A 24,838-nucleotide genomic window follows, 5' to 3' on the forward strand; every position below is an offset into this window, starting at 1 on the left:
TCCAGCTGCGAGTGCGAGTGCGGCTAATTTGTCTTTTTTAGTGTGTATTTCTTTTATTGTTATTATTATTATTATTTTTTTTTATTTGATATTTTTGGTTGTGTGTTTCCACGCGGTGAGTACCCGTACCTCTACATATACATACATACATACATACGACTACCGCCTGTGGGCTTAGTTTAGCGTTTGGCGGTTGTTGTTGGCCTGCTGGCGGCTGGCTGGTAGTCTGATTGCTGGTTGCTTTTGCGCTCGAGCGCTTACTTGTCGAAGAGCTTTCGTGCTGAGCGGTTGGTGCGGCGTGAATTGCCTGCTTTTGGTTTACTTTGCTTAGTGATTCGATCGTTCGATTATTGTGTGTGTGGTGTGCGATCCAGTAAGTTTGCTATTCGCTATTGTCGGTCGTTCGTTGTTGGCGGTGTCACGCGTTTTCTGAGCGTTTCGAAGTTTTTAATTGAATAAATTTTTACGAATTTGCAAATTAATTTGCATTATTTATTGCCGAAAAGAAAGAAAAACAACAACAAATAGTACGAAAATTGTGTGTAAAATAATAACGGTACGTTAAAGTGTTTCTACGATTTTTTTGAATTTCTGAAAAAATAAAAGAACAAAATTGTATCAGTTTTGACGTATATCTGTCCACTGTGCTGCCCACCTTACTTGTTGCGCTCGCCTTTAGTGCGCCTTCTGATTGAATTTTTTGCACCATTTCATTTTTTTTTTGCAAATTTCACCTCGAAATTTGTTCTTTCGCAAAACAACGGTAAATAAAAGCACACAATATCGTTGCAACAACAACAATGACAGCAAAATCAACGACACTCACCCGCAGCAATAATTTAAGTGAAAATTGAGTGGAAATAAAATTGTTGTTTTTGCAAAAAAAAAAGCATTGTTTGTCACCAGATTTAAGAAAAAACAAAACACATTATTTTTATACCAATTTTCTTATTTTTTTGCATTTTTTTGTTTTTTGTATTTGCCCACTTTAGTGCTTGTTGTTTGCTGCTGATCGTGCGGTTGTTTTGTTTTTGCTTTTTATCTCATTTGCTAGTGACTTGTGCGCCCATTGTTGTTGTGGGCGCTTGCTTTTTGCGCCTGTCGCAAACATTTTGACATTCGCCGTTTTGTCTGTTTTTGAATTCAAAAACAAAAAATAAAAATAATTAATTGAAGAAACAAAAAATCAGCGCGGTTTGTCCTTACATTTTCGCTTTTATTGTTTTGCGTTCGTTTTCGGTGTGCCAATGTTGTTGTTCGCGTTGCTGTTGTTGTTGTCGTCACCACACAGCAACCGCATCAGCGGCAATAGCCACCAAGTGGCAGCAACACCCATTGATATCGGCGACATATGGTTGGCGCAGTCAGTCGTTTGTCGCTTTTGAAACGCGCCGCGTCGTCGTCGTGAAGTGTTTGTGCGAAGAAATCAGCCGCCTAATAGCCGCATCAGATCTTCAGACACACAGCGCATGAAGAACAAGCACAAGCAGATACATTAAAATCAAATAAAAACTCAGATGTGCAACACAAAACCCGAAAATAAAATTTAAAAATCTGCAACAACAACAGCAACACAAATGAAATAAAATAAAGTAGAAATAAGCACAGCCATAAGCATTGTTGCGCCCGATTTTTGTACGCGTTGAAGGACTTTCGTTGACATTTGGGTTTTGGCTGCAGTCGCCGCAACTGTCTGCAAGAATTTCGTGTTCATCTTTTTTTAACATTCTAAATTTTCAACTTTTAACTGCCAGTTTTTCGTGTTTCGAGGCGGGTGTGTTTTACCGTTTATATATTTTTTTTGTGGTGCGCACGAATGTACGCTTTACGGTGCATAAATTTAGCGTGTGTGACATTGAAAAAATAACAACAAAAATATTCATAACTTTTTATGTTTGCTGAAATTTCTATAAAGTTGCACATTTGGTACAATAAAAGTGAAAGCGTTTGAAAACAATGCAAATGAGTGCTCTAAAAATCAAACAGTGCTGTAAAAATAAATGCAACAAAAAATTGAAAGTTGTAATTTCGAAAACAAAAACAAAATTTTCTTACGTGAAAAGCGTCAAATAAAAAATTAGGCGGTTTTACTGTTTATAAACCAATAAATCTGTGTGAAAAAAACAAATTCTTTTAATGTCTAAATGCTCAAATAAATTGATGTGAAAAAAAATATTTTTTTTTATGTAAAAAAATGCTAAAAATTGTGTGAATTTGTTCGAATAAATTGAATAAATAATCTCCGAAATTTACTTAATTCGAATTTGCATCAGTCAATAAATCACTACTGGAAGTTGAAATGCTCACGGCTTACCTGTTTTGGTTATTTATTGCTTTTAGCGTGCGTTCTGAAATTGAAATACTAATGATATTAATTTAAAAAAATGAGAATTTATTTTTTTTTTTTACTTTTTGTTAAATTAAAAAAAATTAGGATTTCAAATATTTTTTCCCCCTTTTATTGCATATTAATTACTTAATAATTAATAATAAATTCATGTGATGAGAATATGAGATCAAAAAGAAAAAAGAAGAAAATTTAATAACTTAATTGTATTAAAAGATATAACAAATAATAATAGAATTTATCTGAATATATAATAATAAAGAAAAAATTAAACTTCCCAAAAAAAGTTGATAAAAATTTCATAAAATAAATGATAAAAAAATATAAAAAGCTAAAATAAAATAAAAAAGCTAAGATAAAACAAAAATGTGATAATAATAATGATAATAAAATGTGCATGTATGAGGTTAAAACTAATGATATATTATAATAAAAGAGACAGTAAAAGATAAGAAAAATTATTTTATAACATAATAAAAGTGATAATAATGCAAAGAATAAAAAATTTAACAAGAAACTGCAATTGGAAAAATATTATAATTATACAAGTGTAAACATAATTGAAAATATAATAAAATAGTGATAAAAATATATATAACGATCTGAGAATAAATACATTTATATAAATGTAAAAAATAACTTTACTTATAATGAACTGAATAAATTAGAAATAATTATTTCATCTATAGTTAAAATAAAATATTTAAAAAAATGTTTCATAATATTTAAAAAATGCCACATAATAACTATAACAAAAAATTATTTTTATAAAAAAAAAAATAATAAACAGAAACTAATTTAAAAAATTTTTAAATTACAATTTATTGTTAAAAAAAACATTAAGAAAATTTAATTATACCTAATTGAAATTTAACATAATAAAAACTATAATTTAATTTAATAATTATTAAAAAATTAAAAAAAATTAAAATCAATCAAGCAAATTAAAATAAATGTAATTAATAAAACAAAATTTGTTTATTAAAAATTAAAATAATACTCAAAAATTATTATATTACAAGGAAATTGTAAATTCTTTTAACATAAAAAAGTATTTATTAAAAAAAGTATTCCCATTAGAGTCCTTATTTCAAAAAAAAAATTGAAAATAATTTTTCATTGAAAAAGTTGTTTAAAAAAACATTTTATTATATTAAAAAATGTGTTTAGAAAAAACTATTTCATTTAAAAAATGTTTTATGAAAACGATTTCAATTCCAAAAAAAATTTTTATAAAAAATCATTTCATTAAGAAGTTGCTTAAAAATATGAATTCATTAAAAAAGCGGTTTTGAAAAAAAAATTAAAGTTTATTACAGTTGTTAGTATCAATTAAACACATTAACATACTGAAAACTATTATATAATTAGTATTAGAAAAGATAAATTATAAAAGCAATTACATCACATTTTAATCAAATTACAAAAAATTTAAATTAATAAAACAAAAATTATTTATGAAAATTTAAAACAAAAATCAAAAATATTTGGTTTAAAATTTGTTCTAACGTTGCTCTAAGTAAACTATACATAAGAACCAAAAAAGAGTATTTACAAATAAATATTTCCACTAAAGTCTTAGTTTCGAAAAACAACTTATTTGAAAAAACTTTTTCATTGTAAAAAGTGTTTTGAAAAAAAAATAGTTCATTAAAAAAATGTTTTAAAAGAAAGTTATTTTATTAAAAAAAATAATTTTGCGATAACTGTTTTATTCCAAAAACAAAAAAAATATTGAAAAATTTGTTTTGAAAATAATTATTTTAATTAATTTATTTATTTTTAATTTAATTTCATTGAAAATGTTGTTTGGAAAAAATGTTTCATAATTAATATAAAAATGTTTTGAGAAAATTATTTCTAATCAAAAAAATGTTTTGAAAAAAAAAAATTGAAATTAAATACTAAACATTTCCAATTTACCTTATTAGTTGTTATTGCACATCAACTTTTCGCTTTTTTTAATTATTAAAACAATTTTTTACGTACTTCTTGCTCTAAAATACGTAATAAATATTGCCTTGGCTATCTGGAGCATTCTCACACTTTTTTATTTTCATTTACTATAAACTCAGCCTAGAATATTTTAATATATTACGTGTTACTGATATAAACACAATCAAAGATGATTAATCACCTCGCTGACAATCGAGCTTTGCAGTGCAAGAAACCGCGTCTAACTGCTAATAGATGCATCGGAAAACCCCCCCAAAGCTGTGAAGATCACATGAGTCATATTAAAAGATTTTTTGCATTATGTGCTAACAGACATTTTTTAATTTAAATGCCATTTCTTTCTTTTTTATTTTTTGTTTGCTAACTTGTTTCTTAAATTAAAATTTAGTTGTATGCAAAGTATTCGAAATGACTGATCACGCTTTCACAGCTTTGATAAATTTTTCGAACAAATTCATCAATTAGATAAAAATTTGCATAAAACATTGGCGAATTAAACCGAACTTAACTAAAGTACTTAAGTGAACAAGAAAGCAACCCTGACACGTGCGACCTTTTTCTCACTTAATACTTACACACACACACATTTACCTCGAATACATGCACATATTGTTAATTATGCTAATTAAATTTTGCATATATCACCTCCACTTATAGTTTACTACATACATACATACCTACCCTACATGCGCATACATTTATGCCTGTGGACCTGACTGTCTGCGGATTAATAAAACCTCAATTAAGGCAATAATATTTGCTTAAAACTACATTCAAATAAAAAACAAATTCTGTGAGACAATGCAAAGTGCTTGACAAAAAGATATAAAAAAACAACAACAAGCACAACGTAATAGTTTTCAATTAAACAAGTGAGGAAGAAAGTACGTGTATAGTAGAAAGAAACCTCACCATAGTGACACACAAATACAAAGTGAAGCAAAATATAAATATTTTCTAAGCGGATTAGCTGAGGAAAAAGTAAAACAAACGCGCTCCACACTACAAAAACCACCAATTGTTGGGAGAAGGGTGAGTTTAGTTGGCTAATTAATGCTTAGATATGGTTTTGTTTGAAGTTGCATGAAATTTCCACAGTTGCCAAGCAGTAATAGTATAAAGATTGTAGCTATATGCGCTGTAACTGTGTGTGTGTGTGTGTGTTGTAAGTGTTGGACTTTAGCTTATGTGGTTTGAGAAATACTGGGTGGTACTGATGAACTTAAAAAAAACAAGTGCAAGCATATCGTCACCTGAAATGCAAATTAACGTAACAACATTTTCAGAAATTTACAGTGGCATGAATGAAACACGGAATAAAATGGAACATGAGTGAAACAAAATATTAATATTGGTTAAAACTGGTTTATATAAAGGGTGATTTTTTAAGAGCTTGATAACTTTTTAAAAAAAAAAAACGCATAAAATTTGCAAAATCTCATCGGTTCTTTATTTGAAACGTTAGATTGGTTCATGACATTTACTTTTTGAAGATAATTTCATTTAAATGTTGACCGCGGCTGCGTCTTAGGTGGTCCATTCGGAAAGTCCAATTTTGGGCAACTTTTTCGAGCATTTCGGCCGGAATAGCCCGAATTTCTTCGGAAATGTTGTCTTCCAAAGCTGGAATAGTTGCTGGCTTATTTCTGTAGACTTTAGACTTGACGTAGCCCCACAAAAAATAGTCTAAAGGCGTTAAATCGCATGATCTTGGTGGCCAACTTACGGGTCCATTTCTTGAGATGAATTGTTGTCCGAAGTTTTCCCTCAAAATGGCCATAGAATCGCGAGCTGTGTGGCATGTAGCGCCATCTTGTTGAAACCACATGTCAACCAAGTTCAGTTCTTCCATTTTTGGCAACAAAAAGTTTGTTAGCATCGAACGATAGCGATCGCCATTCACCGTAACGTTGCGTCCAACAGCATCTTTGAAAAAATACGGTCCAATGATTCCACCAGCGTACAAACCACACCAAACAGTGCATTTTTCGGGATACATGGGCAGTTCTTGAACGGCTTCTGGTTGCTCTTCACCCCAAATGCGGCAATTTTGCTTATTTACGTAGCCATTCAACCAGAAATGAGCCTCATCGCTGAACAAAATTTGTCGATAAACACATTTCGAACCGAACACTGATTTTGGTAATAAAATTCAATGATTTGCAAGCGTTGCTCGTTAGTAAGTCTATTCATGATGAAATGTCAAAGCATACTGAGCATCTTTCTCTTTGACACCATGTCTGAAATCCCACGTGATCTGTCAAATACTAATGCATGAAAATCCTAACCTCAAAAAAATCACCCGTTATGACCGCAGAACCAGAAAATGTTGAACATATTTAATATTATGTATATAATTTGAAGTAGTGAAGCGTAATCAATAAGACACTCAATTTCGAATTTTTTGATGATACGTTATTTTGCATTTCAGGTGACGATATGTATGTGTGTGTATGTAAAAATTATGAATATGACATTTAAAAGCGATAAAGTTTTATTATGTAATAATATAAAAATGTATGCTTGCACATGTGTATGTATGTATGTATGACGTTTGCGCGCTTAAATCGACTTTGAACTTTGTGAATTAGTTTTGCATTGTTGATTACGTGCTCATTTTATTACAAATGCATTAGGGTGTGTCAACATATTTTTTTATTTTTTTTTTTGATTTCGCTTATGGGTTAACATCTACATGTAAATTAAAAAAAAATTTAATTTTAATTTTGAGTCACGCCGAAGTGTAAATTATTCACAAAAAGCGATTTTCAGAAGTCGTAATTTTTCAAAAAAATAAATTTTTACTAGCCCTTTAAATTGCATTCATCTTTGTAGGAATATTTTTTTATTTTTGTATCTGCAATAATTTTAAGCGCTAAAATCTTCTTCACTCCCAGACACTTTTTTTCGAAGGTCTCCCTGTAGATGCTTCCAAGAGAAAGTGAATCCCAAATATCACCAAATCAATAGCCGATTATTAAAATTTATTAAATATTGTGAATGTATATTACTTTTCTTTTCTTTTAAAACAAAATCTCCAAATATTTTTTTTTCTGACTTGCAAGCGGTTGTGAACCCTTACAAGTTTTTAGAAACAGGAACCTTAATCTGAAAGTCTTTATCTCTTTGATCTTTTGATCTTTTTTTTTTTCAAAATAAAATTTTCCAAACATTACCCATACTTATTCGCAGACGTTTTCCTTGTCACGCTCAAAAATATTTTACGACACAGCTCCATTATTATTCCTTATTACTCTATTTGCTTACTTTTGATTCGTAATATACTATTTACTCAACTGCCATTGAAAATGCTTGAAAGTACAACTGCAGAAACTATAATTTACTAAACATACACTCGCATATGTATATACATATGTAAGTATGTGCACGAGGGCTAATATTCAACAACCATAAAATAAAATCAGCAGGTATGCAATTAAACAGTTGTAGTTGCAAAGGGCACAAGCGAAGGAAATGATCGTCATGCTATGCTTCTTTTTTACAAACTTGACCTCATTTCATAATTCGAAATTGCAAGATTAAAAATTTGTATTGCTAAAATATTAAAAAATACTAAAGATACTTAAATTTACTTGACATTGAACAAAAACCTTTAAGGTGTGTATCGAAAAAATGCTTGTATTAAAAATTCATAAATGCATAATAATTACTAAAAAAAAAAGTAAAACTAAAAGTAATGTCAGTTAAAAATTTAATTAGAGATTGTACGAAGAAAAGGTGTGTTAATATAAAAACAAAAAAAAAAAAATAAATAAATTAAAAAAAATATTCCACACTTTTACCGGCATTTGCTTGATCAAATCTACATACAAATTTTACATGCAAATAAGACATCACAGCATGATCAGCTAAACTGTTTGTAAGCTCAGAAACTACGACTTTTTTAAGAAAAAGAAGAAGAAGAAAAATTGCTTTGAAAATGTTACTCTTGACTTATCTTGGTATATTTTTTAATCTTGGAAGTATTTTTTAAGATAATTATTTCGCCTGCAAAAAAACTGCGAAAGACACTTTCTATTGTTTAATACCGTGTATTAAAAACAAAAATACAAAAAAAAAAAAAATCAAATTTGTTTTGAAGTAAAAATTTTATTACAATTTAGTTTTCTATGAAATTGTAAGTCTTCAGTCATGTCCTGTTCTTCGCTACCATCACTTTTTTCAGATTTTTTTACAGTTGGTCTACTTTGTGCAAAAATAGGTTCAAAAATTCAAATTTTCAATTTTTCATTTTTTTTTTTTTGTTAGTTATCTATTTGTGTTAAAAAATTCGTAGAAAAAACCAAACTTTTCAGAAATTAATATTTAGTAGTATATTTTTGGTTAAAAAACGGTTTAAAAAATCACATTTTTTCAGAAATTTTTTGTTATTAGGCCATTTTGTGTTCAAAAATGGTTGGAAAATTCATATTTTTGTAAAGTTTGTCAATTCTGTGTTCAAAAATGGTTGGAAAAATCAAAATTTTCAGAAGTTTTTTAAAGTTTGTCAATTCTGTGTTCAAAAATGTTTGAAATAAATTCATATTTTTCAGAAAATTTCTGTTAGTTGACTATTTTGTGTTCAAAAATTGTTGGAAAATTCAAAATTTTCAGAAATTTGACTAACTTTGTATTTGAAAATGTTTGAAAAATTCACATTTTTCAGAATTTTTTTGTTAGTTGTCTATTTTGTGTTCAAAAATTTTTGGAAAATTCAAAATTTTTAAAAATTTGGCTCACTTTGTTTTGAAAATGGTTGCAAAATTCACATTTTTCAGAAATTGTTGGTTAGTTGTCTATTTTGTGTTCAGAAATGGTTGGAAAAATCAAAATTTTTAGAAATTTTTTACAGTTTGTCTATTTTGTGTTCAAAAATAGTTGAAAAAATCTTTTTTTTTTTTTTTTTTTAGAAATTTTTTGTTAGTTATAATAGATAAATTTATGTTGAAAAATACATATTTTTTTAGAAATTTTTTTCTCCTATACCATTCAAAAACGTATGAATCCATTCGTTTAAAAACCATTTTTTCTTGGAAAGTGTGCAATCTCTCTTCCTTTCGTACTATGTTGCGTTTCGTTTGCTCACTGGGTTATCACAATAATTTTTTGAAAGTAAACCGCAATGCCAATGTAGCAATTATATTGCGCGCGAGGCGATTACCACCGCTGCTGGAGTCGGTGCATGCAATAAACAGTAGAATTAACAATTAAAGCGTAGAAAATAAATATGTGTATACCTACTTTTTCGTAATAAATTTTGAAAATTTTCAGTGTGCAAAATAAGGGAAAATAAATATGAAATAAAAAGTATTAATAATATGATTTTAGAGATTTACATAAATATACACTTACAGTTTTTTGTATGTGAGCTTTAAGCCATAAACTATGCATAAACATGTTGTTACTATGACTATTTTATTTTCTTCGAAAAATATTTAAGTACGAACCATTCGAGCATATACATAACTGCCATATAAACTGACCGTTCCAAAGCAAGTGCTTGTATGAAAAGCTTTTTTTTATTTGTGTGGGGTATTATAACTTCGAATCAAGCTATTTTTATATTAACCTTACTTTCATATTATTCAAATTTTTATAATATTTTTTCCTATGTTAATTTTTTTCCTATTTTGTGTTTGATTTGTCTATTAACTAACTTTAGTTACATTGTCATTAATTTTCTTATTATTTTTTCTTCGTCATTTAATTTTATCAATTCATTTTGTACATGTTCTACTTCTATTAATAGTTTGAATGTCATAGCAGGAGTGAAACAAAAACATCAAATATAGTATACACATAGATAGCAACTAGCCCACCTTCAAATACCCACACAAACAGCATATATAAATAAATTTGTGTGCATTTTCATTTCCACGAATTTCAAATTCGGCATTTGATGCATTACTTGTCTTGGCGCACTGCTTTACTGCTGCCTAATTGTTTAGCTAGTAGCTAAGTTGCAGGCGCATGAATCACAATAATCAATTTTCAATGAATTACTAATCTGATTTCGCTCACGCGGCGCGGAACTTGAGTAGTCCATTTTTGTGCTGACTGACCTTTGAAATAACAACAAAGAAAGAAATTATAAAACAACAAGTAACAAACAAAGACAGAGTGGAAAAAAAATTAATTTAAATTCAAATAAAAATAAATACATACATTCAAATAAAATATGTAAATACTTGAAAATTGAAAAAAGAACTAAAAAAGTAAAATAATTCGCTTGTAAATAAATATACATCATAAATTGTTTTTTATTTATTTTTGCTAAAATTATTTTATTTCAGTTTGTTATTTTATTTTTGTTAACTTATTTTAATTTTTTTTAATTATAAATTTCTTTTTATTTTTCACTTTTTTTTTTGTAATTTTTAATTATATTTAAAAAATATTTTTTATTACTTTTTTTTCAATACATTTAATTTTTTTCATATTTTTTGCTGCACGCCATATGTTTACTTAACTCTTAAATAATTTGCATACATGCATAAATTAAATACTTAGCTGCGAATATTTCATTAAATTAATGTCCATGCCGCTGCTAACATAAAAGTGGTTTAGCCGCCCACATAACAGTAAAAAAACGTTTGGGTTTTTGTTGATATTTCCGTTTTTATAGGTGCAAAAACGACATATGTTAAACTGCAATTTAAGCTGTTCACGCAATCAGTGGGTGTCTTCAAATTTTTTTGGGGAAAATTTATTCATGCATAGGCGGTTATTAATAAGCATCTTGCAAACGATCAACATTGACATGAAAGGAAGCTTGAAATATGATTGCATTTATTAAAAGTGATGGATTATTTTTAGCTTTATGCAAATTAAAAAACATGTTAAATTAATCTTAATTAATTATAATTAATTGAAGCAAATAAAAAAGAAAAAATTTATGTGAATTATTGTGAGTACCATGTGAAGCAATATTACATATTATTAGTAAAATTCGATGAAGCCAACATTTTGTTGAACAGTACACAAGGCTTTGAAAATAGTAAATAAACAATGAAATATTTTATTTGATTATTTTGTTGTTACAAACATACACTATTAACAAAGATATTGTGAAATTTTCGGAAAAGAATCTTTAAACTCTTGCCACGCCATTTCCGGCAACCTCTCTGAAAAAAGAAGCGAGATCCTTCGTCCAAGTTTTCAAGAATTGTATCTCAAATACACACCTGTGTAAAATTTCATGAAGATCAGTTGAGTAGTTCTCGAGAAATCTTGCCAACCGACCTCAATAACATAGTTCGAGTAAAACACGTTTAAAGATTACGCACTTAGACTAGCTAGTCTCGAGCGCACAAGTTCTCAAGATTGTATTTCCGAAACTATTACTCGCATCAACTTGAAAATTTAGGACAATATTCTGGAGGTGTTGTAAAATTTAATAAGACAATCAAAAAATTCGATTTTTGAAACCCGTAAACCCATGTAGCTCCTTAAAGAAAAGCAACCTTATTTCGATTTTAAATCGAAAAAACAAAATTTTGAACCAAAACTCCTAACGTAAACTTTTCAGTTATTTTCTTTTTATCAAGAGTTCTTATGTTGGTTGAAATCTCTACTTTCTGATGGTGTAAAAAATATATCTATTACTATAGTAAATTTGCTGAGAAAATTGACATTGTCAACCAATACATCAATGAATTAGAAATTGAAAGTAAAATGGTGACTGGCTTCATAAAAAAAAGTTACGAGCTTCAGCGGCTTGGCAACAAAAATTTTAGACGTGAAAAATTAATGCATACGAACTCATGAAAAAAAAATAAAAGACACGTAATTACAGTGTAAAAATACACTTATCTATGTGTTAGTGTATATTTATATATTAAAAAAAAAGCAAACTCTAAGCGACTAGCATTCAGCGTGACAATGAAAGGCGTTGAAAAGGCGTGTTGTTTGACTCAGCGTGAAAAGAAAAGCAAAAAAAGCGAGCAAAAATCAAAAGGAAGTGCCATTACGAACAGAAACAGCTGATATTCATAAACACTCGTGCTCAATATAGTGCGAAGTGAGTGTCGGAGCACAATAACATTGTCATTAAATTGGCAAACAACGACGTGATTTTTTTATGATTTTCGAAAACTAAATCACTCGTTTACCACATTATAAGCCATAAAAAAAATGTGATTAGTTTAAGCAGAAAAAGATAGATACTAAAGTGAATTCTAAGAAAAAACGAATTAAATCATTATTTTTTTTGTTCATGTGTTAAATTCGCCACGGCGCCTCAACCAAAGCATACGGAAAATCTTCATATGTCTTTTGGTGTTGTTTATTTCTTATTTCGGCACCTTTTATTGTGTAAAAAACAAGACTTTCTGCAGCGATCGTTTGTGCAAGAAAACGGAAATCGAGAAGGCGTAAAATATTTTCAGGTTTCGTGTTAATTTTGCGCCTCATTACTCACTCAAGTGAGTGTGAGTACGCGTAGTGATGCATAAGCGAGTGAGTGGCGGTTTGGCGAAAAATCGCTTTGATTTTCCATAAACAAAACAATTTCTTTGTGTTTCGTTATCTTGTTTTGATTTTTTTTCTTTTCTTATTTTCAACTAGCACAGAGTCCATAGCAAATATACGTATATATGTTGCTCAATCATATATTTGAATTTGTTTTGTTGTGGCTTTTGCTATTTTTTGTTGCTGGATATATTACAGATATCGCACTGATTTTCGGAATTCCCTGTTTAATTCTTGTTCTTAGATGGAAATTGTGGAGATTTGACTTTCATGCGAATTTTGCAGATTTTTAAACTGAGCCAATGAAGTAATAATGATAACCTTAATAAAAATGTATGCATATCTCAGGTTTTGAGATATTTGAAATTCTCTACACGCCCTTTTATCCCCAAGAATACCGATGTAGCTTACAGTTGCCATATAAACTGAGGAAACTAAATCAATATAAAAAATCTTTGATATTTATTTTTTATTAAGTTTTTTTTGTTTATCAACCCACAAAACATTTTTTATTTTAGAAGTCTGCAATGTTATTTCTTTTAGGCCTTATTTGAAAAAATATTCCTTGTAAAAAAGAATTTTCGATTTATTGTAAACCAAAAGCAAATCAATATTTCATTATAAATCCATACATTTCTGGGAACCACTCTTAACCCTGAAAAATATTGCTAAAAGCCAACATACAGACAGCTGATAATTCAGAATATTCCACGAAACAAGTTCAGCATTATATGACATCAGAAAATCAGTACAAAAAACTGCTCATAAACACTTAAACATATGTATTTTTTCTACTGCTTTAGTTGTAATTTACATAATCCATTAATTATTTATACTATTTTTCTCACACAAAATACCGGTATTTGACTTGACTGTTGGCGGTTAACAATGTGACGCAATAGCTTGGGCTTTACTGCTTACTCATCTGTGTTAAACGGTTTTAACCATGTAATACTTTTGCGTATTATGTGTATGAATATATATACAGGCATGTAAAAATATAATATTACAGACGTCATACTGGCACAAAGCTGGAAATTTTTGAAATGTTTTAATTTAAAATTTTTTCTCTTATTTTTTTTTAAGTTTTATTTTTTTATTTTGAATGCAAATGTGTTTTTTATTAATTTTGAATTTTTTAAAATTTTTCAATCAATATTGTTTCCACTAAAAAGTATTTTTAATTTAATTTTAATTTGTCCTGGTGGCACAAAGTTTAGAAAAGTTTTAAATTTTTAACTTTAATTTTTTTTTTAACATTTGAAAAATATTTTTTTATTATATTATACTAAATAATAAATAAAATCATCAAGCTTTATTAAATTTAAAATAAAAAAAAAAATATTTACTTTTATATATTTAAAAAAAATTAAATTTAAAAAAATTAAACTTTTTTGAGCTTTGCGACTCTACGACAATTTAATATTCAATTTAAAATATTTTTTAGTCAAAAAAATATTGTTTGAAAAAAAAAATAAAAATAAAATTAAAAAAAAAAAAAAATTAATTCAAAAAATCTTGATTTTTAAACTAAATGTTTATGCATTTCTCACATTTATAATATTGTCATATTTTTCAAACAATATTTTTTCGCTTAAAAAGTATTTGAAATTTTAATTTTATTTTGTACATGTATCTAAAAATACTCCCAACACCGTAATTGCACCTAAAAAGTGATGCAATCAGAGAACACTTATCACCAAAATATGAGTAAACCTAGATATGTAACATATTTCCAAGTGATAAAAGCAATCATTATGCCTTTGACCCAAAATCGGCGTTAATACCATATGACAAGTGCTGAAGCTAGACAAATTCCATAGAACCCGGCAACTAAGCAGACATGTCCGTTAGTGCGAAATAAATCACTTTTGCCAAATATCTATGGACTTATAGGTACACTTAAAATAACTGAAATAGATACGTACATATTATACATGTATATGTGTATGTGTGTTTGCACATCAAAAAGTATTTAAGCACTTAATATTAGAATAAATAAAGGTGTGTTATTTCGGTGTGCTATATACTGTGGTCGCCGTTGACTTTGGCGCTTGGCACTGAGCATTGCATGCCGTTGGTCGCTGGCGTAATTTCGAAATATTTCACCAATTTGTGCGCTTTTATCGCCTTGTGGCATTGAAATGCTTGTTGCAGCTGATAATAGACTAAGTCTTTTACGAAATATACAAATTGCGATAAAACTTCCTTATCTACTGATAACACCGGTTATCTGCGGTGGTGTTCTAGTTATGTGTTATTTATTTGGAAATTGAAGCACCTGTAGTTGACGTAAGTTGGCGAAAAATATCAATTACGTAGCTGGTGCAAATATATAGACATAAGTGCATAGGCATTTACATTATTACTAATAATTTGTAATTTTCCGAAGAGTTTACTCGGAACAAACGTTCTATTTTTCCTAGCTTCCACTCAAGCTTATCTTATCTGTGTTGGTTATACGTGGAAGTATGACTTTTGTTTTATTAATAATTTGTTAAACTCTTACAATGTTTACATTGTATGCGCTCAGCAAAGAAATCATCTGTCTGTCAGCTGCAGTGCTTCCTGCAAATGAAGAAATATTCACATTCCACAGTACAAAAAATGCAATTATCAAAGAAATCAGCTGTTCGAACGGTGCTTCCGGTTAGGCTGCAAATATGTATTCATATTTCAAAATGCCACCGAGACAATCGGAGATAACAGATTTGGCAAGTTCCATGCATCTGCTTTAACTACCACAATTTCAGCTTAAGGCATTACATGGTTTTCCTCGGATAAAAACAGCTATTTTTAAACAATTTGTTCTCATTAAAAACTGAAATATAAGAATTGTGTCTCAAAGACCTGTGCAAAACTTAATGAAGATCGGTTGAGTAGTTCTCGAGAAATCTTGGTAACCGACTTCAAAAACACGGTTTCGAGAAAAACACGTTTAAAGACAGCGCACTTAGCCAAGCACACAAGTTCTCAAGGCTGTATCTCCGAAACTATTACTCGGATCAACTTGAAAATTTAATCAACAATATTCTAAAGGTAATAAAAAACATCGTTTTTTTAATCCGTAAGGCCATGAAACCCCTTAAGAGAAAATTCTGAATCATAGAGATTAATTACCTCGAGAAAATTTTATACTAAACTCTGAAGACTCATGCCTTTTGTAAAATTTCCTATATCCACCATTGCGTATAGCTGATATGAAAACTAGCAGATCAGTGTCTGTTAAAGCTTTGGACCATCGAAGTTACATTTTTTGTTTTAGTTTAGATTTACATATATGCAATTTCAGTTCGATTCTAAATCGGATCGATTAAAAATTAAATTTAAATATTATAAAATTAAATATTATATAAAAAGCCCTTAACTCCTCCGAATGCATCCGACTTTAAACTGACATCGAATATGTTCCTCTTTTCCAAATAAATTTTAGTAAATTTGTCAAATTCGACTCTTCCGATCATAAAGTCGAAAGTGATGACTATATTGAAACATATGGTAGAATTATTATTTATAAAAATTAGTAGAAGAACTATTATTTATAAAAACTACCATTCGAAACTCAAAATTGTCGCATTATAGAAATTTTTTCAATCTTTCAAAAATCTTTCAACATTTTAACCCTAATCCGTTTCGGATAAATAAATCAATCACCCTAGCAAATAAATACAAGTCCATATATAAATAGCTAACAATAAAAAAAAAACATCTCTAACATTTTCTAATTATAGATATGGCTTTGCTGTTGTGGTTCAACATGCTGGCGTCGAAACAAAAAAATAATGCTGTACATGGGCGCACAGATATTTCTCTCCTCATATGTAACAAATTGTGCTATATCTGTGGACGCTCTATTTTGATAGCAGCTCTCTGTTCCCCTTTTGGCTAAATATTTATTTTGTTTTGATATTTTATCTATCTGCCTCATATTCTTGTTTCTGTTTTAGTTTATTATGTGTTTCTATTTAGTTTGCTTCTGTTTGAAGCTTTGCTACAGTTTTTGTGACTTTTTTTACGTTTTAGTTTGACAAGTTTATTTAGGATTAGCTGCCTTCAACTTGTAGATGCTTGAATTTACTCGATTTTATGGGCTTTTGTAATGAAATTTTTGAAGTGTATACTTGGTGAACTATAATTTTGTATAGTTTTTTTGAATGCATGAGTCGCTTAGAAAAAATATTACTGTTTGTGTTTGAAAAAAAAATAGTATACGTATATTATACACCCTTCTATTTGTTCTCTGCAAATACAGTTAAAAGTTAGGTTTTTAGTTAATATTTTATGCTGTTCAACACAATCAGTTATAAATAAAAAATTTTATTGAACTCATTTACTCTATCTATATACCAAAATATATAATATATTGTATGCAACTACATTTATAGAATATCTCCAGTCATATGTCTGTACTTATGACTAGGTTTCAAAGATTTCCGATTCGCAAAGACATTGCCGCAATATCAATCGCCTACGTCAATAAACGAATGCAGATAACGAAAAAATAATAATTAATTATGCTGTGTAGTTTCTATCTTGACAAACTAAAAATACAAGAAACTAACTAAAACATACACTAATACGAGTATACTTACATACTAGTATAAATATGTACATATTAAGTCAGCAGTTGCCATTTCTTAAAAGCCGAAGCACGTGAAAATTGATTAGAGTGTTTGCTTTGCGAACTGCGTTTGTATTTGTGTAGTTCTAAAATTAAAGCGTCTAACTTGTAGCTAAGTAAATAAATTCATAATTAATAATGTGGATTATTCAATTATTTATTTTTATTTTATTATGGACTTATAAGTCTTATGTCAACTGAAACGAATATTCTATTTGTCTCAATTCGAAAGAAACCTCTATCCAGCGAATCATAGCAAACCCCTCTTAATTAAGTTTAAGTTTGTTAAGGCATTGGCTTAGAATTTATTAAACGAGTTTGCTATTAATAATGCAAATTTTTTGTTTTTATCATGCCAATATAACATGTGAATTGGTATATATCTGATTTATATTTCGGCTTAGAAAAACGATTGAGATCTGAACTAGCGAGTCAGGATTTGTCGCAATAAAGCTTTCCCACCCATAAGCATATTTTATATATTTTATAGTATTTGTAGACCCACGTGTTGTTGTTGTTGTTGTTGTTAATTGGCGTAGACACCGCTTATGCGATTATAGCCGAGTCAACAACAGCGCGCCAGTCGTTTCTTCTTTTCGCTACGTGGCGCCAATTGGATATTCCAAGCGAGGCCAGGTCCTTCTCCACTTGGTCCTTCCAACGGAGTGGAGGTCTTCCTCTTCCTCTGCTTCCCGCGGCGGGTACTGCGTCGAATACTTTCAGAGCTGGAGTGTTTTCATCCATCCGTACAACATGACCTAGCCAGCGTAGCCGCTGTCTTTTAATTCGCTGAACTATGTCAATGTCGTCGTATATCTCGTACAGCTCATCGTTCCATCGAATGCGATATTCGCCGTGGCCAACGCGCAAAGGACCATAAATCTTTCGCAGAACTTTTCTCTCGAAAACTCGCAACGTCGACTCATCTGTTGTTGACATCGTCCAGGCCTCTGCACCATATAGCAGGACGGGAATTATGAGTGACTTATAGAGTTTAGTTTTTGTTTGTCGAGAGAGGACTTTACTTCTCAATTGCCTACTTAGTCCGAAGTAGCACCTGTTGGCAAGAGTTATCCTGCGTTGGATTTCTAGGCTGACGTTGTTGGTGGTGTTTACGCTGGTTCCAAGATAGACGAAATTATCTACAACTTCAAAGTTATGACTGTCAACAGTGACGTGAGTGCCAAGTCGCGAGTGCGACGACTGTTTGTTTGATGACAGGAGATATTTCGTCTTGCCCTCGTTCACTGCCAGACCCATTTCTTTTGCTTCCTTGTCCAGTCTGGAGAAAGCAGAACTAACGGCGCGGGTGTTGAGGCCGATGATATCAATATCATCGGCATACGCCAGCAGTTGTACACTCTTACAGAAGATGGTACCTTCTCTGTTGAGTTCTGCAGCTCGAACTATTTTCTCCAGAAGCAGGTTGAAAAAGTCGCACGATAGGGAATCACCTTGACCCACGTGTACTAGTATAAAATAAATATTAATATTTGTAACTTCCATATACTTGACCCAGTGATATGCCTATCCAACCACATACTAACCGCAAAACAATTCGTGCATATGAAGTAAAACCACATTAAACAGAAAAAATTCAAGAACAAAATTAAAAAATATACATACATATATATATATGTTTATATACAGATGTATAGGATTTTGCATAAACACAAAACAAAATCAATTAAATAAAATCAAAGTACCTTAAACTATTTTGAAACAACCAACAAACAGTGAAGATTTGACAGATAATTGAATAGCAGAAAAATCCAAATAGATTCAGTTATTACTCACGAAAAGTTGAATAATTATTCAAACTAACTTCAGCTTTGAACGAAAATGTTGGGGGTAAACCGGACGCGCCACGCATCCGAAAAAGTCTTAGTGATCAGTTAAATAAATTTTTATTTTAAAAAGTTTTTTCCGTTAAAATAAGGAAACATTTTGTTTTTTACAAAATGAATTCAAGGAATATTACTACATATTTTTCGTTTCTCTGTTAAATAAATTTAAAATATTTTTTCTTTCTTTGAAATCTAAAATGCGGTTAAAATAATATTAACTTTGGGCTGGAATAACCTACGTTATCTAGGAAAAAATTACTAAATATTTTTAGTTTTTTTTGTAATCTGAAATGCGGTTGAAATTACTTTGACTCTGGGCTAATGTAAACTGCGATATTTTTTGTTTCCTTGTTATTTAAAATGTGGTTGAAATGGTTTTAATGTCAGATGGCATAACTTACGTTATCCGGGGTTGTTAAGGAGGTTTTAAAGATTATCAACACCGTTTTTTATGCATACTGGATTAAAACACAAATAACTGATAAAGAAAGTAACTTTACTAAAATGTACATGTATTTCTAGGAAACGACTTTTAATGTGCCTGTCACTTCCTACGAAATAATGCTTCATGAGCTCAACAAATTTTTCTTCAGGTTTTTCTATGTATTTGTATTTCTATACAATAACTGATTAAAATACATTAAAGCTATATATAAATTAGTTTATGAACTATTAATATTATATTTTTTATTTTATATTAATATTTTTTTCTAAGTAAACACAGTAATCCTCAACTACAACTTCTTGCTGTCAGTTGTAATTTTTTGGTATCTAGTCAACTCCACTGGTACAGAGTTGAAATCCACTACTAAACGAAACTATGTTTTGTTTTTTTAAACTACTTTTTCTCATGAGAAATTAAATGCGCCGAATGATTTATTGCCTGGAATGTGAGTCTACGATTGATTTTAATACTCCCCTATATATTTTCCCGCCAATGCAAACGGTTATACAATAGCAAATTAATTCAACTGCAAGTATTTATTGCCAAATTTTTACAATAATTGCACGTCACGCCGCGGTGCAACGATAAAAAGTGAAAAGAAATAACTTTCGCGAGTCTTTAAAATCGGTAACATTAAAGGATTTTTAATTGCGCACCATCAAAATGCCAGCAACATTTTATTTTATACCATGAAATACACATTTAAATATCTGTAGTTATTTCAAATACCCAACGATAAACTGAAATTTTTTGGGGTTTAAAAAGTAATTTTTTTGCTTTTTTAATTTACGAAAAAAAATATATGAAAACCGTTAAACCAAGTTATAAAAAATTATTTGCCGCTCATGCAAATCCAAGCGCAACAAACAAATAAGTACAGAAAATCGAAAAACGCGCGTAAACAACAACTGCAATGCCAGCAATTAAGTAAATCAAGTTACGACGTTTGCACTTCAGCGGAAAAACGGAAAATTAACAAAGGAAAAGCAACAACACAACACGCTGCCATCCATCAATTGCTGACGAAATCGTTTAATCGTTTCACAATTACAAAAATCATTTTTCTTTGCCGAAAGTAGTAAAAACAAGCGTTTAAAATGAAGTAAACACTAACGACAGCAGACCGTGGCTCCGCCAACGGACTACCGGAGGAAATCGGTGTCGTTTGACTTGGCAGCCAACGTGAGTGTGTTGACCTCAACGGTGCCGGCATCAAAGACGAACAGTCTTCACCACGCGCTGATGTTGCAGAGTTGCTAATAAAGCTTTAACATAACAGCAACAACAACGACAAGAAAGTGACATGTGCCAAAATGACTGAATTGGTGGAAAAGCGCGCAAACGCTGATTAGACAATTTAAACGCTAACTTAGCAACTTGGCGCGCGAAATACATTCATATATGTATGTTTTATAGAGACATAGCGGCAGCTAGAATTGCCAACGACGCATGAATTGCCATTTCAGTCCATTTCTTTGCAGACTTCTCAATTGTGCTTTAAAAAACTTTTTTTTAATTCCATATGCGTGTATGCGCAAGGTTTTATGCGATTACTCTATTACTCTTCAGTTTTTATGCTCAGTCATATTTGTTGTGCGGTATTAACTTGTGTATATATATATATTATTGTAAATATATTCATATACACTATATTTCAGCAAAGTGATGATTGCAAAATACTTGCGCTTGCCTATTCGTTGCGTTTAATGCGTTTACGCCAAGCATTTGCGCATGCGCGTAACGAAGATGTGCTTTAATTGACCCACAATGGCTGCTAGCATACAGCAGCAGCAACACACGTAATAAAAGTGTAATTATTGCATGTGCAAAAGCGAGGTAAAACATTTATTAAAAAATTATATAAATTTTGTATAAAAAGTTGCTTGAAATATAATAGTCTGAAAAGTATCTATATAGTCAGATAACTCATGGATTTGACTTGAGTTGAACTAAGACTTTTTTTATTATTATTACATTGCAACTAGTTCAGTAATATATACAAAAGAAAGACTAACTGGGTTTGAGGTCTAAATCGTGAGTCGTCTTTGTGGTACATCTCTAATGCTTAAATTATTGAAAAAATTGAAATTCACCGAGTTGTTTTTTCAATAAATGCATTGATTAATGCGAATTGTAAAGTATCGCCGTCTTCTTGAAACCAAATGTTTTCGAGATCTTGAGCTTTAATTTCAGGCATAATATAGTCGGCTATCACGGTGCGACAATGGTTGTTGTTGTTGTAGCGGCAGAGTTCTGCCGAGTTGACAGTCCTTGGCCGGATAAAAATCCGGGTCCGTTCCGGTTACGTAGACCCGACTGTCGTGGGAACGGTGCGACAACGGTCGTCATTGACGGTTACGTTCCCACCGACATCTTTTTTGAAGAAATATGGGCAGATAATTCCACCGGCCACAAAACCACACCAAATTGTTTTTTTTTCTGGATGAATTGGCAGCTCTTGAATCTCTTCAGGTTGCTCTTCGTCCCAAATGCGACAATTTTGCTTGTTTACATACCCATTGAGCCAGAAATGGTCCTCATCGCTGAACAAAATTTGGCTCGAAAACGTCGGATCTTCTTGGAACTTTTCAAAAACCCATAGAGCGAAGCGAAGGGAAGGTCAAGCGGCTTCAGTTCTTGCGTAAGCTGCATTTTGTACGCTTTCAATTTCAGATCTCGTTCCATACGTCAGTCCGAGTTGCTGCGACCGGCGCCGAATCGGCTCTCCACGGTCTCACACTCTCAGCTACGACTGATACTCGTATATTTTCTTCACTGTGTCCTGGAGGTAGTCTATTCGGTTGAATATTATCCAGTAATGAATGATCTGCCTCAAGACGGGTGATCGCTTAGTTTCCTCAGTAATTTCCTTAGTTGTATCATTATTCAGTTATCCTGAGTAACTTTAGCCAGTGTGATCTTCTTACGTCCAAAATCTCGTCAATTGCACTAGCTAATACTCTAAAAAAATTTTGTTTTTCTTTACGTAAAATTCATAATAAAATTTTATCGTTTATCCAACATGTGCGGTATAAATGTATTGCGTTTTAGTTGCGGTTGTGTTTTCTTATTTCTCGGTTTTTATTTCTCTTTTATTGAGTTGCAACATTAACTGCGTTTTCACGCCACAATTACGCAAAGCATTTACGTGCTGGCTGTAGCCATACACATACACACCTGTATGTGTGTGCTAAAAATGCGGCAGACAAATTACGAGCAAAGCGCGAAAACCGCACACACACACATGTATACGTACATATGTGCCACACATAGCAATGTAAGTGATCATAGCGAATCATTGTTTCATTCCATTGGCATATTTTTGTTTTAATTCAATTATTTCTGCAATTCTTTGCATGCAAATTCACTCACATGTGTGCATTAAAGTTTTACATCAGCGATATTCACGAACATTTTTCCCACAGTCATCAGTACTATAGAAAAAGCAATAAAAAATAAAATGAAAATGAAAATGAAAATGAAAATAATAAATACCGACAAAATGGCGGCGTTTAAAAAAAATGAATTGAATTGAATTTCTTTTAAAATACTGACAATTTTTAGATAGCCAAAATTATATTTTCTTTCATATAAAGAACAGGTAGGTCATTCTGTGAATAACTGGCAAAAAATTCACAGTGTCTCCGAGTAGTCACTCAAGCAAATTTGTAAAATGTAGTTTTGAGAATAACGAGTTTAAAGATACTCGTAAGCTGAGGGAGCTGATTCAACTGAGCGATTACATATTAGAATGTTGAAAATAGAAAACTATCGATTTACATTTGAAAATAGGCTAAAGCCTATTAAAGTATGAAGAAAAATATTATTCTAATTTTCTGAATTTTCTTTAACATTTTGACTTCTACATTTCACATCTATGGTAGATATTTGTGTGCTTTCCTCAAGCCTAGCATGACTTATATTACAGCAATTGCATTAGAATATTATTGTTTTGCCTTATTAAACACATTTACATCCACTTTTTCCTCTTCTGTCTGCACTGCATACCCAGAATTCATATGAAATATTAATTTCCATGTATTTAAATGCAATCACGTGCCTTTACCTGTACTCACGCATAATTATTCCATGTTTTTATGCATAGCTTCGTAAATTCCTGCCCGCCTTGGTGGGTTGTTATGTGTTTCCCAGTACACAGTGCACATTTTTATATTCTCTTTAATTGCTTCGCTAGAAAAGAATTGGCTTTCACTTAATGCATATATAGGTTCATAGAAATGCACCTTTACTCACCAACAACAACACATACGTGCTCCCAGCGAACTAAGTTTCGCAATTGCGCCTCCTTATGCATACAAATTAAGTTATAAAAAATAAAATTTTTTATTATTTGATAATTTTAGTCAATGAATAACACTTGTATATGCCAAATAAGCTAAATGTAGTGTTTGTAAATTGTATAGCACATACATATGTATCATACATACACCTTTTATGCAATACTATGTATGACAGCTCAGGCCGATTTCCTTAAAGTCATTCCTTTATTAGACTTTTCTAGGTAAAATTTGTACGTTTTATTGACACGCTATCGGCGAAGTATGTGAAATGCAATTCATGCTTATTTTTATGATATTTAACTGATATGTACATATGTTATATGTATGTATATTGGGGTGGGAAAAAATGGAATATATTTTTATTATTTTTTTGCATGGTACTCTGAAAACTATGTTCTTAGACAAAGAAAAAAAGAAGCCTCTCCAAGTACACGCGCTTAATTGTAATTCTAAGGTCCTCGCCTTTCAGTTTTTTTATCTTTTCCTAATCATTAAATAATGCATATCTCTGTTCCAACTCCTTAAAAAATTTAATGCTCTATAAACTATGAGAACCCGCCCGTTACAATAAGGAGCTCATACCAAAAGAGACTTTCTTAGATATGTTTAAGAACCTGTTTTTCAGAGTATGAAGCGAAAAAAAATTTAATTTGTTTTTGACCCGTCTTAAAGTTTACTCGTAATTGGCTCATGGTTAATTGATTTTTCTTTACTTGATTAGAAATATCAATTATCAAGAGAATGGTACTATGCATTTTCTCCGATTAAGGAGATGTAACACGTGCAAGTCAGAAAAAACGCGTTTATATGATTTTTTTTGTTCCTAAAAACGGTCGTTTTCGATGCAAAATT

General features: G+C 30.6%; 1 protein-coding gene across 5 annotated transcripts in view; it reads left to right on the plus strand.

The window, feature by feature from the left end:
• The first annotated feature begins 218 nt into the window (after positions 1-218).
• The window catches only part of LOC105230017 (protein windpipe), a 70,514-nt gene continuing 45,894 nt past the window's right edge, over positions 219-24,838 (plus strand). For 2 of the 5 annotated variants that reach the window (XM_011210583.4, XM_049450749.1), the window contains exons 1-2: positions 250-556; positions 4,961-5,335. The gene's annotated coding sequence lies outside the window, so the exon portion shown is untranslated. Of the gene's footprint in view, positions 557-2,170; positions 2,342-4,960; positions 5,336-24,838 lie in introns of those variants that run through there. The other 3 variants (XM_011210584.4, XM_011210585.4, XM_049450748.1) reach the window with 3 other exon arrangements.

This window comes from Bactrocera dorsalis, chromosome 3 (assembly GCF_023373825.1).
Source record: "Bactrocera dorsalis isolate Fly_Bdor chromosome 3, ASM2337382v1, whole genome shotgun sequence".
In the NCBI taxonomy this organism is placed as follows: Eukaryota; Metazoa; Arthropoda; class Insecta; order Diptera; family Tephritidae; genus Bactrocera; species Bactrocera dorsalis.